Here is a 15,128-nt window from a genome sequence, read left to right on the forward strand (position 1 = left end):
ACCGATATTGCAGCCTTGAGTGCCGTATTTGGCTGATACCGATATAGATCCGATGCGATGTCAGCACGAATCATACATACTTTTATTACTTATTTTGTAGTGGAATGTTAGGAAACGATTGATCAAGTGATGTTACTCAAACAATAATCAACAATTCCAGTTCACTTCAGTTATTTTTTACTGTCAGTATATGGTGGGAACAACTGAGGGCGGGGACAAAAACAACAAAAACTTATTGGAGCGCTTATTTCGGAGATTTCAAATGCAGTCCGATAAAATCTGATATTCGTTTTCTGGCTGATATCAGACCGATATCAATATCGGATCGGGACACCCCTAATATATAGTATTTATAATTAGTGCAGGTGAAACGTCATTTACTCAAAAAATAAATGAAAAAGGTTTTGGTCTCTTATTGACATTTTCCGAAAAGTTTTGCGTGTTGCAAAGTCCTGTAGACGGATACTTCAAAGATTTTTTTACTTTGTTCTTACTGTGATTTACTGTCAATTTCTGGTGTTTTCACGGAGTGAAAGTTGTTGCAAATCAATGGCAGATCAAAAATCAATATTTTCAGATTGACGCAGAAAGATCAGAATCCGGCCTAAATTGAATGTCTTGCGGAGTGAGGCAATATCACGGGGACACAAACTTGAACAAAAATGGAGTCGAGCAAATCACTGTCCTCCTTGTCTGGCAAAGAAACTGAAGAAATCACAGTCAACACTTCAATGCATCTGTCTACGGGACATCCCACAATGCAATGTGTGAAACGTATTAAAATGTATATAAATGGAGTGTTTACTGAGGAGATGTAAACAAACTTTCAAGCAGCAATTTCAAACTTTACAGCTTTCTTTTTTCAAGAAAATGATCTTTGATTTATTGATCCATGAGGCTTTATCTGATGGTTTTTTCATCTCCAGCAGTGTTCAGTGTTGTGCGTCAGGGTTGCTTTACTTGTTAATGCTGGTTTAGAAAAGGCCCAGGAAAGGTTGGATCCATGTGCACCAGCCTTCTGCAGTGAGTGAGTGATGATACAAATCTACCATAGTCGGAAAAAACATGTTCAGTTCTCAGAGTCCTGGGAACCACTTTCCCCGCTGAAGGCCCTCTTCAACCACTCTGGCCTTTTGGCAAAAGTCCCTGATGGCTCATTTCCAGACTGTGTTCTTGTATCTGTGCTTTGGAGTTGAGTTTGTGTGCTCTAACCTCGCATCCTCTAAGCGGTCCACCTTTTGTTGGGAGGCTTTGTATTCCTGGAGAGTTTTAGGGTTGAGTCTGTCTTCATTGGGAGCAGAGACTGGAGGAAACAGTGTAAGCTTTCATTCCTATTGGCAGGAAGGAAAAGGGCTGGGAACAGCAGCATGTCAGCGTCCTTTCACCACGCTCATTGTTTCAACGTGGGAGACGATGTCAAAAGCACTAGTGACACAATTTGTCAGTATCCGTGCATCAAATGTAGAGTTGGATGGATTTTTGTTTGAATTCAAAGATTCAAAGCAAACTTTTATGTGTGGCAGGGACAACTAGACCTTAGAACAATGTGTGCTCTGGTTACTGATGGAAAAACATATATAGAGATAGAGATAGAAAGATAGAAATTCTTTATTCATCCCGCAGTTATCTATCTGCAGTTGTATGAAACCTGATAAAAAGCAAGTTTTAGTCTCAATGCCCTTTTCAAAAGCTGCCATCTTTCTTGTCCAGAATTATAAGATTTATAACCTGGCCTGTATTAAAATGTTTCACCATACTTAAAGTGGCAAAAAAGCTTTTCTTAACTTTGGTGATTCATTTTTCAGGTCAGTCTTAATTTTAAGGTTCAGTGTCTGTGATTGTTTTCAGTCATCCAGGTCATTTTCATTATTGTAGGAGTCATTGCAGACTCCAAACTGATCAGTGTCAGAGTTGAAAAGCCTCCCGGATGAGAGATCAAATGGCCACTTTGTTACCTAACTAAGCTGGCAAATTCTGGAGTGATTGTTTTGGCCAAACTCGGAGTCAGGCCCATTAGGAAAGCAAGAAGTACTTTGAAAATGACCTGTCACTAGGTAGGAAAATAAAAAAAAAACGTCTCAAATCGAATATGGGCACACAGACACACCCAGTCTATATTGTAAAATCTCCAAACAACAATCTATGCCATGCTAACTAGCTACTCAATATTCACTATAACACTATGTTCACTATTCACTCAATCCAACCTACTCATCACTGATTGTAGACCCCAGGTGCTAAGTTTCACAGGAGGGGTGGGGCTAACAGTGATGTGAGATACGAGGAGTGGTGGCCCCGTGTTTAAGCACGCTGGGCTTATAATCGGAGAGTTGCCAGTTTGAATCTCAGTCGGGCCATTGCTGTGGGATGCTGAGCAAGTCCCTTAACCCCCAACTGCTCCCCAAGCACCGCAACATGGCCGCCCACTGCTCCTCAGGAATGGGTTAAATGCAGAGGTTACAGTATATGATCAATAAAGGGGAAAAGTCCAGATTTAATCTTTAATACCACCAACCCAGAGCCATTTAGAGAGAGAGACGCGACAACGGAAGTAATATAAATACTTAACCGTCACGTGATTCATGTAGATTTGAATCCATTGATTCCGAGAAACATAAAAGGGAATTTTGGTAATTTGTCGTCATTGATTTACAATATTTATACAGTACACTGTATGTGTATATAATGATAATATATATTTAATAAAATAATCCACTAACATGCTTTAATGCACATGTTAATGGGTTTGGATAAGCTGATAATAATAATATCCATTATGATTATTTAAACGTCTTACCGTTCCAAAGTGCATCACAAAGAGTCTACTCCGTTCTAGCTCCATTGCAGCGCAATAGTCAACTGCTCACTTCCAGTAACTATTGTGAGGCTCCATGAACCAACATTTCTGTAAAAATAAAATAAAACGGACCATTGGTGTGAACGGAGTCTCTCTCTAAACGGCTCTGCAACAACCACCATTCTCAGCCAATAAATGTTATTGTAATAGCTGGGTTTCTTCCATAGAGGGCAGTCACTCTTGGATTTGGACAACAAAATACACCAAATTGAAATACTTGAATTAAAATGTAAACAGTTACACTATAATCAATCAACAACACTACATATGCAAATATGGTTTTGGAGTGTAGTTACTCATTAAGTTGATCATGACAAAATCTAGAGTAAAACATTTTCTTTATTAATATTTATATTAATACTTAGATACTAAATGAAAGCTCTCTTGCTCACATCAGACAGAATAAAGCTCCTTTGAAGTGTGATTCTGAGTGTTAAATTCTGTGATGATGTGTGTAGAGCACTCGCTGAGTAGTAATTTAGTTTGGGAGAGTCAATCGATGTCTACAATCAGCAAGACACACACACACTTTTACAGTGTTTCACCTTTGTTTGGTTCTCCAACAAGCCAATCAATAACATAAGCTTGAAATGGCGTTTGGCTGACGGAAATGAGTTTTTATTGGATCAACAACTCAGCGTATATACAGTACACGCACACGGTCAGTCACTGATGACCAAACTAATAATAAAAAGAACGAGGTACTTATGAATTTGTGCTCCTTTCACCACATATTGTTAATTCAAAGTGGCTTAGCGAGGATTATTTCTGTGTTCACTGCGAGGACAGATGAGTGAGATAAGGTTGGTAATGAAAGCACCAGAGCGTTTGCAGCAGTTCCCTCAGGAGGAAATGAATCACTTTAGTCACTTTAGTGTCAAAATAAACCCCCAGTTACACAAATATGTCTCTTGCTGCTGACATGATCTTAATTTTTTTGAGTCTGTTGCCTTTTTTTTTTTTTGAGGCAGATGAACAGCAGGTATGCTGACCTGTTGGCTCCTGTGCTGTTGTTACAGATGTGGCCTGCTGCTGCAGAGAGGGAGCTTTATCAGCCCCGTCATGTGCGTTTTACCTGTTTGTGTCTATAAACCATTGTGTAAATAGACCGGGAACAAGTCATTCATAATTAACCTTCTTGATGTTGTGTGTGTGGTGTGTATACAGAAGGTGAAGGCAGGTAGTGGTGTCTTTTCAAGTGTGCCTGCATTTTATGTGATATGTTTTAGAGCAGACATGGGCAACTGGTCCATGTGGCCCTCGGTCTAATTTTGTGCGGCCCCCAAAACAAATCCCCCAAAAATTGTATTTCGAGAAGTTGGAAGGAATCTAAAGCCCGACATGATACACAAAATAATTTCCAAAACACACAAATTGACAGCAAAGTACACAAAAATACACCAAAAAAATGTGAAAAATACAGCAAATGACTAATGAAACACAAACTTGCAACAGACGGACACAACAACCGCTTAAACAAGCAAAATGATGGCAAAAACACAATCCGAAGACACACAAACTGTCAATAAAATGACAGGAAAACAACAACATACAGAAAGTTACACAGAATTACAACAAGAACACAACAAATCATTAAGAACTGACAAAACCGCAAACAAAGACAAAAAAAAGACCCCCCCCTTTATTAATGTTGAGATCTGATTGGTCATTATTCTAAATGCTGACATGAATGTTGATAATGTGGCCCTCTGAACAGATACAATGACATTATTGTGGCCCCTGCTGTGATAGAGTTGCCCATTCCTGTTTTAGAGCAATGACGTAAGGAGGTAATATTTATTTGTTTCTCTGTTAGCAGGACTATGTCAAAAGTATTGGGGTTTTCTATCCATCCAATTTACAACCCCATTGCTGCTTTTTCAGGGTCGCTGCCTATCGCCAGCTGTCATTGGGCGTTAGACAGGGGGTACACCCTGGACAGAGCGCCAGTCAATCACAGGGCAACACACACACACAGACACAGACAACCACTCACTCCTACAGGCAGAGACTCCAATCAACCTAACAGTTATGCTTTTGGGTTGTGGGAGGAAACCAAGTACCTGGAGAAAACCCACGCAAGCATGGGGAGAACATGCAAACTCCCCAGGGCTTTGAGCCCAGGACCTTCTTGTTGTGAGGCAGATGTGCTAACCACCACCCCACTATGTGCCCCCTTTATGGATTCTGATGAAATTTAAACAAAAGATAGACCTTACTCCATGGAAGATTCCATTACATTTTGTGGAGGACCCAGATCAATATACTGATTCTGGATCAGTTTGAAAAATCCTTATCTCTTGTCATTAAGGAAATGTAAAAAAATCAATATCTTATTTGTATATATTCACTGCCAAATAAAGAAGGAGGAGTAATCAGAAATGCAGACACTCATCAATCAATTTTGTTTTTTATGTTTAGCACATGCGTCCTCAAATTAGTTATTATGCTTTTACTTTGAAATTCCAATTGGACAATAAATCATTGAATGCCTAAAATTGGCTTGAAGTAAAATAATGATTATTCACTGGTGCTTCTTTTCTTTTGTGGTGTTAGATTGGTGCAACACTGTGAAAGCGAGATGACAGGAAGATGAGAAAATGCCAGATGAAGGAGTTATAAGAGAAAAAAGTGTTTATTGGTCTGTGTGTGTGTGTGTGTGTGTGTTTGGCAACAGACGAGAGGATTAAATGCACATATATTCTGTTAATTATCAACCAAAGGTGTGAGTGTGCTACTATCTCTCTTATGTTGATCTGTTGTAGAGAAGATGCATGAAATGATTTAGCCAGAAGTGATATTATCAGTAGTGTTTGATGAAAGCTGCACATAAAAAAGTCGGGTGAGGTCTTCTTCCATCCCTTTGTGTGTATGTGTGCATGTGTTTAGCGTGTATCTATTTGAATTATTGACCATATGGATCCATAACTCTTCTTCTGCATCACCCCAGTCCCAGTACTTCCTGCTTATAGTGGAACCAACAGTGAATACTTAAATAGTTAGTCCATTACTCACTGTCTGAAAGACAATATGTGTCACCATGGCAACAACAGGCCATCTCCCTGATAGGAGTGAAGGAATAATGTCTCCTGAAAGGTTTGTTTATTGAAATCAGTAATCAAATATTAGGCTTGAGGAAGCATTCACCTCAATGTGCCTGTTACTTTAATGATGTTTGTTGGCTTCTTCAGCCTGAATAATTTTTTGTTGTTTCACTGCAATAAATACAATAAAATCATTTTACATTTTTTTACATCATCTTTTTGAAGATAATGTGTAAAAAGAAAACTGCAAAGTCGCTCTTCTGCCGTTACAACACGTGAACTCCACATAGTGGGTTGGACTGACCCGTGAAGCATCAGTGGGGATCTGGGCAGGGTCAGCATTTAGGCAGGGCTCCCCTTGCTACCATTGCGTATGCTGTGATGTCATAGCGTGATGGTGAATGTCAGTGATGTAAACAAAATCAAACTTGGTCCCATTTTTCCAAATCTCCACTGAACTATGGAGGGCCAAACCTGCCACAATTAAAATTAAATTAATAAATAAATAAACATGAAAAATTAAAAAATTTTCAGGGTCGCGCGGTGGTGAAAAATTACAAAAGTTAAAAAATAAATACAAATATAAAGAATTAGACACACTTAGGACAGCCCCCTCATTTACATATATATTTTGTTGTGACCCAAACCTGTAAATTAAAGTAAAAGAATAAAAGTATAAATAAAAGCACAAAAAAATGTATAAAATAAATGATAAAATGAATAAAAGTAAAAGATTTAAAAAAAAATGTTTCTTTCCGCTTTAATTTATCAATCTATATTAAATTTTTGGACAATTTTTATTTAATAGTATTTTTTCCACTTATATTTATTTATTTGCATTTAATTTTCAATTTTCCTTTTTGTTATTTTTCACATTTATTGAATTATTAATTCACTGAACACCTTCAATGTCTTGGCATCGAGAGGTGAAAATGTTGACATGCTATAATGTCATGATAGAGGTCATGACCCCAATGGCTGAGAAGTAACAGAGTGAAGGCTTTGATGATGATGAAGCCATTATTTTCTTCGCACCTGAGGCGAGACTTAATGAGTATTTGTGTGATTATCAAATGAAAGTTCTTTGTGAAAGCAGCCGTTCTCCTGCTGTGTCTGTGTCGCCCTCATTTTCTCTGACAGGCTCAACAATTAAAGACTGTGTGACTTCTCGCTGCGTCAACACTTAGAGGCATTGCTCTGTGGTCTGCTGCTTAGTTTCACTGCTAAAAATGAAACCAAAAAAAGAGGAAACATTAAACATTATCATGTCCAAGAAGATCAGATTCAGCAACATGATTAGCCTACACACAATCATTTCATGATTTGCACACCAAGTTTAAAACAATGCAGGAAATGGGTTTTAACTCAGATTTAAAGTGACCAAGTAAATGAAATTAAGCATAAGGCTTATATTTTATATTTTGGAGGATTTTCATCTTTTTGCTCCCAAATGGTTTGAACTGAGACACAAAACAAATATTTTTCAAATGTTCACGAATTCTGCTCGTGTAAATATCTCGTGCTTGTCAAACCTGAAGCTTAAAAAAACAGTTCCTACACGTCATGTGACTAACTTCACTTGTTTTGTGTTTTTGGGTTGTCATTTTTTTTTTTCTTCATTTTAAAATTATATGAAACACGTTTGATTTGCTGTGTTTGACAAAGATAAGTGGAAGAAGGCGTTCTTTAAATGTAATAAATTATAGACAGATTCTTGAAAACTTGACTGTGAATGCTTGAATAACTGAATAAGTATAAATATACTTAAAAATAAAGACAATACATCTTTTCCACACACAATCATATTAACAGGTACATGGTCTGATTACGTAGAGCAGGTATGTCAAACTAATGTTAGTTTAAAAGCTGTTAACGACACAGTTTGATCCTCAGTGCAGAAAAATTCTGATTTTTTTCTTCGACAAAAAAGAACAATTATTATTGTGCACATATAAACAAACTATTTCAGTAAATTACAATATTTAAGCAATAAATTGCTGTTATCAGTACTTTTAGTGTCTTTACTACAAAACTCCTTGATTTTGTGACAATTTTTTTCTCAAAAATAGTAATATAATGATAACAATTTGCAGAATTTGGAAAGTTTTTGGTGAAAAATTGCAGGGTTTTACAAAAAACTTCAAGCACCCTGTGTCAAACTCATGGTCCGGGGGCCAAATCCGGCCTTTTGGAGCATCCATTTTGGCCCACAGGAGAAAGTAAAAATGACAGAGAAAACATGAATCATTGTATAAATGAAACTCAACAATATTTGCAGGGGCTCACCGTTAACTCAGTGTGTATAACGCATGACTGCAGTCATTTTTAATGTTACACTGTTGAAAATTTTCCCAAAATTATTTAATTTTTTTATCAAATTATGACTTATATTTCCCTTAATAAAATTGAAATTGGTCAGAAAATCTATTAAATTTAAAGTGAAGACCCTGTTGGGACTGATATCTGTCACTTATTCCTTGGATATGGTCCGTTTCTTACATATTTTGTATTTTAAGACGTAGAAGTGTAAACTAGGGCACAATAATGTTGAAATGAATCATTTTCCAGCATAAACTCTGTGGCCCCTGAACTAAATTGAGTTTGACACCCCTGGCTTAGTGGAGTAAAAATGATTGCAATCATGAAACACAGTAAAACTGCAAGCCTTCTCATTTTTTACTGAATTTGTTGATTTAGAGTTACTAAGATATGAAGAACTGAAGTATATGGTGAGTTAAATAATGAGTCATGTTTTCTCGTGTTTACTTTTGAACAGTATTAAATGTTCTGGAGGGCCTTCAATTTTTAAAGATGCTCAAAGAATGGGGGATTTAATTGAAAATAGCATCCCCAAATATCAATTAAAATGTTATTTTTGTAAGCATTTAACTTTTCAGCTGAAAAAACGCTTGTTTCCCTTTTTTATTATAACCCTACATCTACACTTTGCTGCTCAGTTTGACTGTTGCAGGAAGAGTGACTTCCTTCCTAGAATGGCTTAAGTTGATAAATGATGCTGCATTTCTGCAGCCCAATCTGTCAAGCTTTCTCTTTCTTTTAAACAAGGACCAACTCATCACAGATGCCTTGCCTTTCTTGTGTCACCCACCCAACACACCCTGCTCTTTCTTCTTGAAAGGGGGAGGTTGCAGTGTCACACCTATATTTGCTGTCGCCACCAGCAGCAGCAGGAAGGACAGCCGATGACTACGGCCATTGGCTTCTTCCCCCTCTCCCCCCCGGCCCTCCCCTCTCGCTGCACAATGAGACTGCTTGTCCATGCAACACACAGCCAAGGGTGCACACACACTCAAACACAGAGGGGGCTTTGCTCCAAAAGCTGAGTGTCGCTCCCCCGCCATATGCTATCTCTCTCCTCTGGAATGTGATTTTTTTTTTTTTTTTTTTTTCTCCTTGCTTTAAAGAAAGAGAAAGACATTGCAAAGAGGATAGCATCAAGAGGCTGAGCCAAAGGGTGAGTTGTCTGGGTGGAGAAGTCTGTGTGTCTGTGAAAGAGAGAGAGAGAGAGAGAGAGAGAGAGGAGGATGCACCGATAGCAACGAGGCAGCAGTTTTTACACGAGCCTGAACCTGCCGGTGTAAGAGACAGACTGCAGAGAGACAAGGAGGGAGGGAGGGAGGGAAGGAGAGGTCCGACAGTGGATTTTTTAATTTCCCCAGTGGACTCCACCTAACTGCTCCCACTGCCAGGTTTGTTGCTTCTCTCATTTCACACACGTTTATCCATCATCCAGGACCAAGACGCTGCATCTGAAATTTAACCACAGCTGTGGGGCGTTGGGTACACCAAGCTGTTTGATGGAATGAGTGTAGGGTCAGGACTGGAGAGAAATGGTTTACTGCACACCCACAGAAGTCACCTGCTGAGGTTGAGGGTTAACAAAGGGAAGAACTGAAGATCACAAGAGATAAAACCCTAAATCTAACCACAGGATGTTCTTCAGGCGAGGGCTGTTGCAAAGTTGTGTGTATATGTGTGTGTGTGTGTTGTTACTCTTTAGATCTGCTCACGGTGGGAGCCTGTTCCTTTTCTGTCCTGAAGTGTTGATTGTGTGTCAGATGCTGACCTATGAGCTTTACAGATCTGCAACACACACACATGTGCACACAAAACATAACAGACTCTAGATCTTAGCTTCACCCGTCTAGAGTAAGTTGTGGTAAAATATGTGTGTGTGTGTGTGGATTCTTTCTATATAGGTGTTCATGTGTACCGTGGGTTGCTCCTATAAACCTTGAGGGAAATAAAAAAACTACTTACTACCCTGCCACTAATATCATGTAAGTTAGTTTAGAAGATTGTGCGATCATAAAATATGTTATATGTATGTGGTGGTTTTTCTTAGTTCTTAGGGATCAATCTTTCCGCTCCATCTCCCTGCTGTGTGTGCACTGACTCGCTGTAACTCATTTGGCTACTGTCTCGCTGGATCTCTGCAGCTAAAGCCATTAACTTTATCTGCAGCAGTGTATTTTTCTATTGCCTTTTCCACTCCAAGCCTCCCATGCAGGCGAATATCCGCAGGAGTCTTATCGGCCTCTGCAGCTTCAGTTGCAAAGGAGGCGACCATTGACTGGTGCTTTTCTGCTAGAAGGCTCTTCGCTGGGTTCTGTGTGGGTTCCTACCAGAGAGGGTTGAAAGTAATCAAACAATCTAGCAAACTAAGAAAATGTAGAACATAAATATATGGATTGTAAACTCCAACTCTAATCCAATACAGAAACAAAAAATTTATGATTTAATTATCGTCCGTTTATGTCCTTCCGTCCAATTTCCAAGCCGCTTGCTGGTTTCAGGGTCGCATGGGTCTGCTGGTACCTATCCCAGCAGTCACCGTGGACAAGGCAGAGTAACAACCTGGACAGGGCTCCAGACCATTGTAGGGAAACACACACACAGACAGACAGACAGCCACTCACAGGCAATCTAGAGATTCTAATCAACCTAACAGTCATGTTTGTTTGAATCATGGGAGGAAGCTGGAGTACCTGGAGAAAACCAACATGGAAACTCCAAACAGAAAGGACACAAGTCTTGGTCCCAGGCCTTGAACCCACATATGTGTGATGTTTTATATGTACCATTATGTTATTTATCTAATACAAACATTAGCCACGCTAAAGATGTAGACTGTAGTAAAGATGTAGTCTTGTGTATAAAGGGTAGTGTTGTACTAGCTGCTGAAAATAGTAAGTAGTTACCATTTCTAATTACTTAACTTAAAAAGTAACCCCATTTCTTTACTAAACAATAAAATGAAAAAGTTATGTTTCTGTGAAATTTTACAATTTTGTAACTTTTAAAGAAAACAACTTTCAATTGCTCACCTTTATAGCTTTCATTTTCAGTGTTGTTACTGTATTGAGAATCATAAACACTTGATCAAAATGACACTTTCTGTTCATTTGCATTCACATCTCATCCTTATTTTTATTATAATACACATTTTAAATCCTATTTGCTATATGCTTTAATGCTAGTTAGCTAAAGTGGGCGACTCTACGGTACACACTTGCTTGTTTTCCACCACATACCATCCAGGCCACTGTTGATGGATTACCTTATAAGACCTTTGAGCAAAGACACAGCTTCAACAATGTTGTCTTTGTGCTTGACAAAACAGACTTTCTGAGAATATCTTTATATGGGGAACTTGTCTTAAAGGGCACCACCATGACTGCTCGTTTGATCGTTCAGTCAACAGACAAAACCACAATGCATTTCCGTGGGCAAAAAGAAATAGGAAACAAAACATAGAACTAAAACACAGCTGGCTAAACATAGTTTACCAATCTAAATAAAAACAAAGCTGTAGTGCACCTTAAGCTAATTGTAACTAAGTTTCTTAGTTTTAAGGTAAAAGTCACTGCCAACTAGAATATTTGCATTTCCTGAAGAAAATGCAAGTGAGAATGCAGGTGCTGGCCCGCGTCACACTGCATTAGCTTAGCATTAGCTAGCATTAACTTAACATTAGCATTAACCTAGCATTAGCATTACCATAGCATTAGCCTAAAGTTAGCACTAACCTAGCATTAGCCTAGCAATATCACTAACCTAGCATTAACTTAGCATTAGCCTAGCATTTGCCTAACATTAGCATTCACCTAGCTATAGCATTAATCTAGCAGTAACCTTAGCCTAGCGATAGCCTTAACATCAGAATTAACCTAGCATTTGCCTCGTAATAGCATTATCCTAGCATTAACACTAACTTAGCATTAGCCAAGCAATAGCAATAACCTAGTATTAGCTAAGCATTAACCTAGCCATTGCTTAACATTAGCAATAAGTTTGAAATGGGTTGAACATATTAGCTGAACATGTTAAAGGTTGAATCGTTTATAATTTGTTTGCAAATATTTTAAGGTAAAAACTGAAGCATCTCCACTCTAGCTTAACCAGTCATCCTCACTAACTATAACAGCATTACTGGTGACGGGAGGCAAGAAAAAGATAAGTAGACTGATGTCCCCATATGTTTCTCTGGAAGCATCACCCATCAGATAATGGTTCTTCCATTTTCACAGATACATACTCCATAATGTCTTTCTGTCTTTGCTCAGTGTGCTCTGTCAGATGCTGCAGTGTCATCACTATCCCTGTCACCTTGTTTACTTCTCTGTGTCCCCTTGATTTCCAATCCTTAACTGCTGTCACACCTTGAGTTTTGGCAGCTGTTGGCCTTTTTGTCCTCACTGTGTACTAAGGTTTGTCTTTACACGGAGCCTGCCATGACATAAGCTTAATGCTGATACAGCGTTTACTCCACCAAGAGGGAAAAGCTAGCGATTAAAAGTATAGAGGAGGATTTTCCCGCAGTTTAGAAAAGAAAAGTGAACACAAGGCAATGTGAAAAGTTCATTTTTTGCTTGTTATCTACTTTAGCTCGCCTCCAGCTTCCTCTTTTTTTGTTTTTGTTTCTGTGCATTCCAGCTCTGAGTGGAGAATATGGGCTCAGGAGGTCCCAGTCAAATGGCTCATTCATGCCACACACAATGATCCTGTTTGAGAAACAAGTCCACCCCCCACACCCAACCCCGCTGTTTGATTGGCATTATGCTCAGCATCTATTTACTTCATCTATAATGCATTGAGTCAAATCTGTTCCACATTAATGAGTCTCTTGTGTTTGCCACATTTCCTCAGTGCAGAGGAGTAAATGACATCAAATAAACAAAGATAAAGTTGATTAAATGAATTACTACTCATATTAAATTAAAGCTTGAATTCACTAACTAGCTTTATTATTAGTATTATGCACAGAAATTTTTTTAGGAAAGGAATTAGGCCTGGTTTAATAACACAGAAGTAGCAATAATATTGAATGAGCTCAGAATCAATAGCCTTACATCACAGTCTTAGAGAAGGTGACAGATGCACTTTGCACTGAAATACAAGACATAATTTGTTTCTCGGGTGCTTTGATCAAACTTCAGCTGCTAACCAATATATTTGCAACAGGAAATGGTGCGTCAATCATTGTGACAATGGCACCACCCGCGGTGTCAGTGCAGCCACAGAGCTGCACACAAACTGTACGGAGATTACGCACAATAAGCAAAACATTTTAATAACAATCATCTCATTGCATTTCTCATGTAAATGCCATGAAGACATTAAATGGGCTAATGAAGGAGCCATGTTGGGCCTTTAATGTCTTTAATGATCGAGCTGAAGACTCTTGTTTCTTTTGTATTTTTCAGCTCTTGTATGGGATAAAATAGACCAAATCTATTTAACGCAGTTTTTGGAATGCCTCGATTTGCATGTTTTACATATATTTCTGCTTAATTGTATTCCTATTTTAATCAGGTGTGTGGGATGCTAATTAAATGGAAGGCAGCCACCTTTGAAGACAAGAGTTGATTAGCTTTGCAGCAGCTATAGCTGGTATCATCATCTTGTCAACCTTAATGTCTTTCGCATACGTTCCTAATGGGGCTCAGGTCATGTCAGGCTCGATTTAGATATATTTGTTATAATCAGCCTGGAATTTTTGCATTGTAGCCTTCCAGATTATCATCAGAAGACTTTGACTTGAGATAGCCACTAGCCAAAATCTTAAACCCCATTTTTTTCAACATCATCTGGTATATTCCAAATATGAGTCAACAAACTGTCTTTAACTGGCAATTGACAATCCAAATGTAATAATGGCCTATAGTGGCTCAAAGGGGCTAAAATTAGCAAACAACCTGTTGGTTCAAATCTCCCAAATTGTTAGCCAGTGATAGCCTGTAGGTTACAACGAATAGTGATCGACTTCTGTTGTTATCTACAAAATCTTTTTACTCTTACTAGTATCACTAATTTTCAAGCTTGATCCCAAAGATGTTAAGTTAGTTCATAATTTTAAAGCTGCAGTATGTAGAATCATGAGAAATAACCTTGCTCCCCCTTCCCCTCCCTGTTTCGAAACCAATCGTCCCTTATCAATATCCTCATGAACATGAATTACGTCTGTTCCCTCCACCTTAGATAAGCTTCTCTCAGGTTTACATGCGATGTATCCTGTCTGTTCTCACTCTCCCTCTGAAACCAGTTTGTGGGGTAGGCCCTGCGCAGTCACAGCGATCCGCGAGAACCCAAAGTGGACCTCCGAATAGTCCGTTCCGCCTGAATATGTTTGGGCCTTTAGGCTCTTGCTTCACCACGTCGGTCTTCCTGTTTCCGCTTGCTTTGCAGTGTAACTGTTGTGCCGCGATGGAGACTTCTCCTGCTGGGCATGAACACGCATCGACTTTAGTCGGGCAGCCAATATTAACACCCCAAAACAGCTCATAGAGCACTCTGTAAAAAGATCTCTGATTGGCTGAAAGGTGGCATCACGCTCCTGGATTTCTAAAGGTCTTATACAGAGCCAGGAGAAGCTGCAAAATTACACTGTCCATTCAAAACACTATGTATTACAATATGCTCAAAGGTGATTTTTTTTACCAAATGTTGCCAAAACAACTTACACACTGCAGCTTTAAATGTTAAACTCATATTGTGAACAAAGATTGTAAGCAGTGATTCTTATTTTTATTTGTCCTTCACACATCTGTCGGAATCTGTAGATTCTTTCGATTGTGGCCTGAAACTTGTTTTAGCGAACGGCTTGAATTTTTGTTTGATGGGAACTGCCACCTTGTATTAGAAATGCCATGAGCAATTGGTTTGTGGAAAATTCTCAGGGGTTTATTTTTGGAAGTAATGCTGTG

The 15,128-nt window shown here is 38.7% G+C and overlaps 1 protein-coding gene across 5 annotated transcripts in view; it reads left to right on the plus strand.

Annotated features, from left to right (window-relative positions):
* Positions 1–15,128, plus strand: part of fgd4a (FYVE, RhoGEF and PH domain containing 4a) — a 66,525-nt gene that overhangs the window by 6,845 nt on the left and 44,552 nt on the right. The window contains exon 1 of one of the 5 annotated variants that reach the window (XM_028450144.1): positions 9,346–9,376. The exons of 3 other annotated variants lie outside the window; for them this stretch is intronic. The gene's annotated coding sequence lies outside the window, so the exon portion shown is untranslated. Of the gene's footprint in view, positions 1–9,345; positions 9,377–9,494; positions 9,612–15,128 lie in introns of those variants that run through there. One more of the 5 variants, XM_028450142.1, reaches the window with a different exon arrangement.

Source organism: Gouania willdenowi, chromosome 6 (genome assembly GCF_900634775.1).
Source record: "Gouania willdenowi chromosome 6, fGouWil2.1, whole genome shotgun sequence".
Classification (NCBI taxonomy): Eukaryota; Metazoa; Chordata; class Actinopteri; order Blenniiformes; family Gobiesocidae; genus Gouania; species Gouania willdenowi.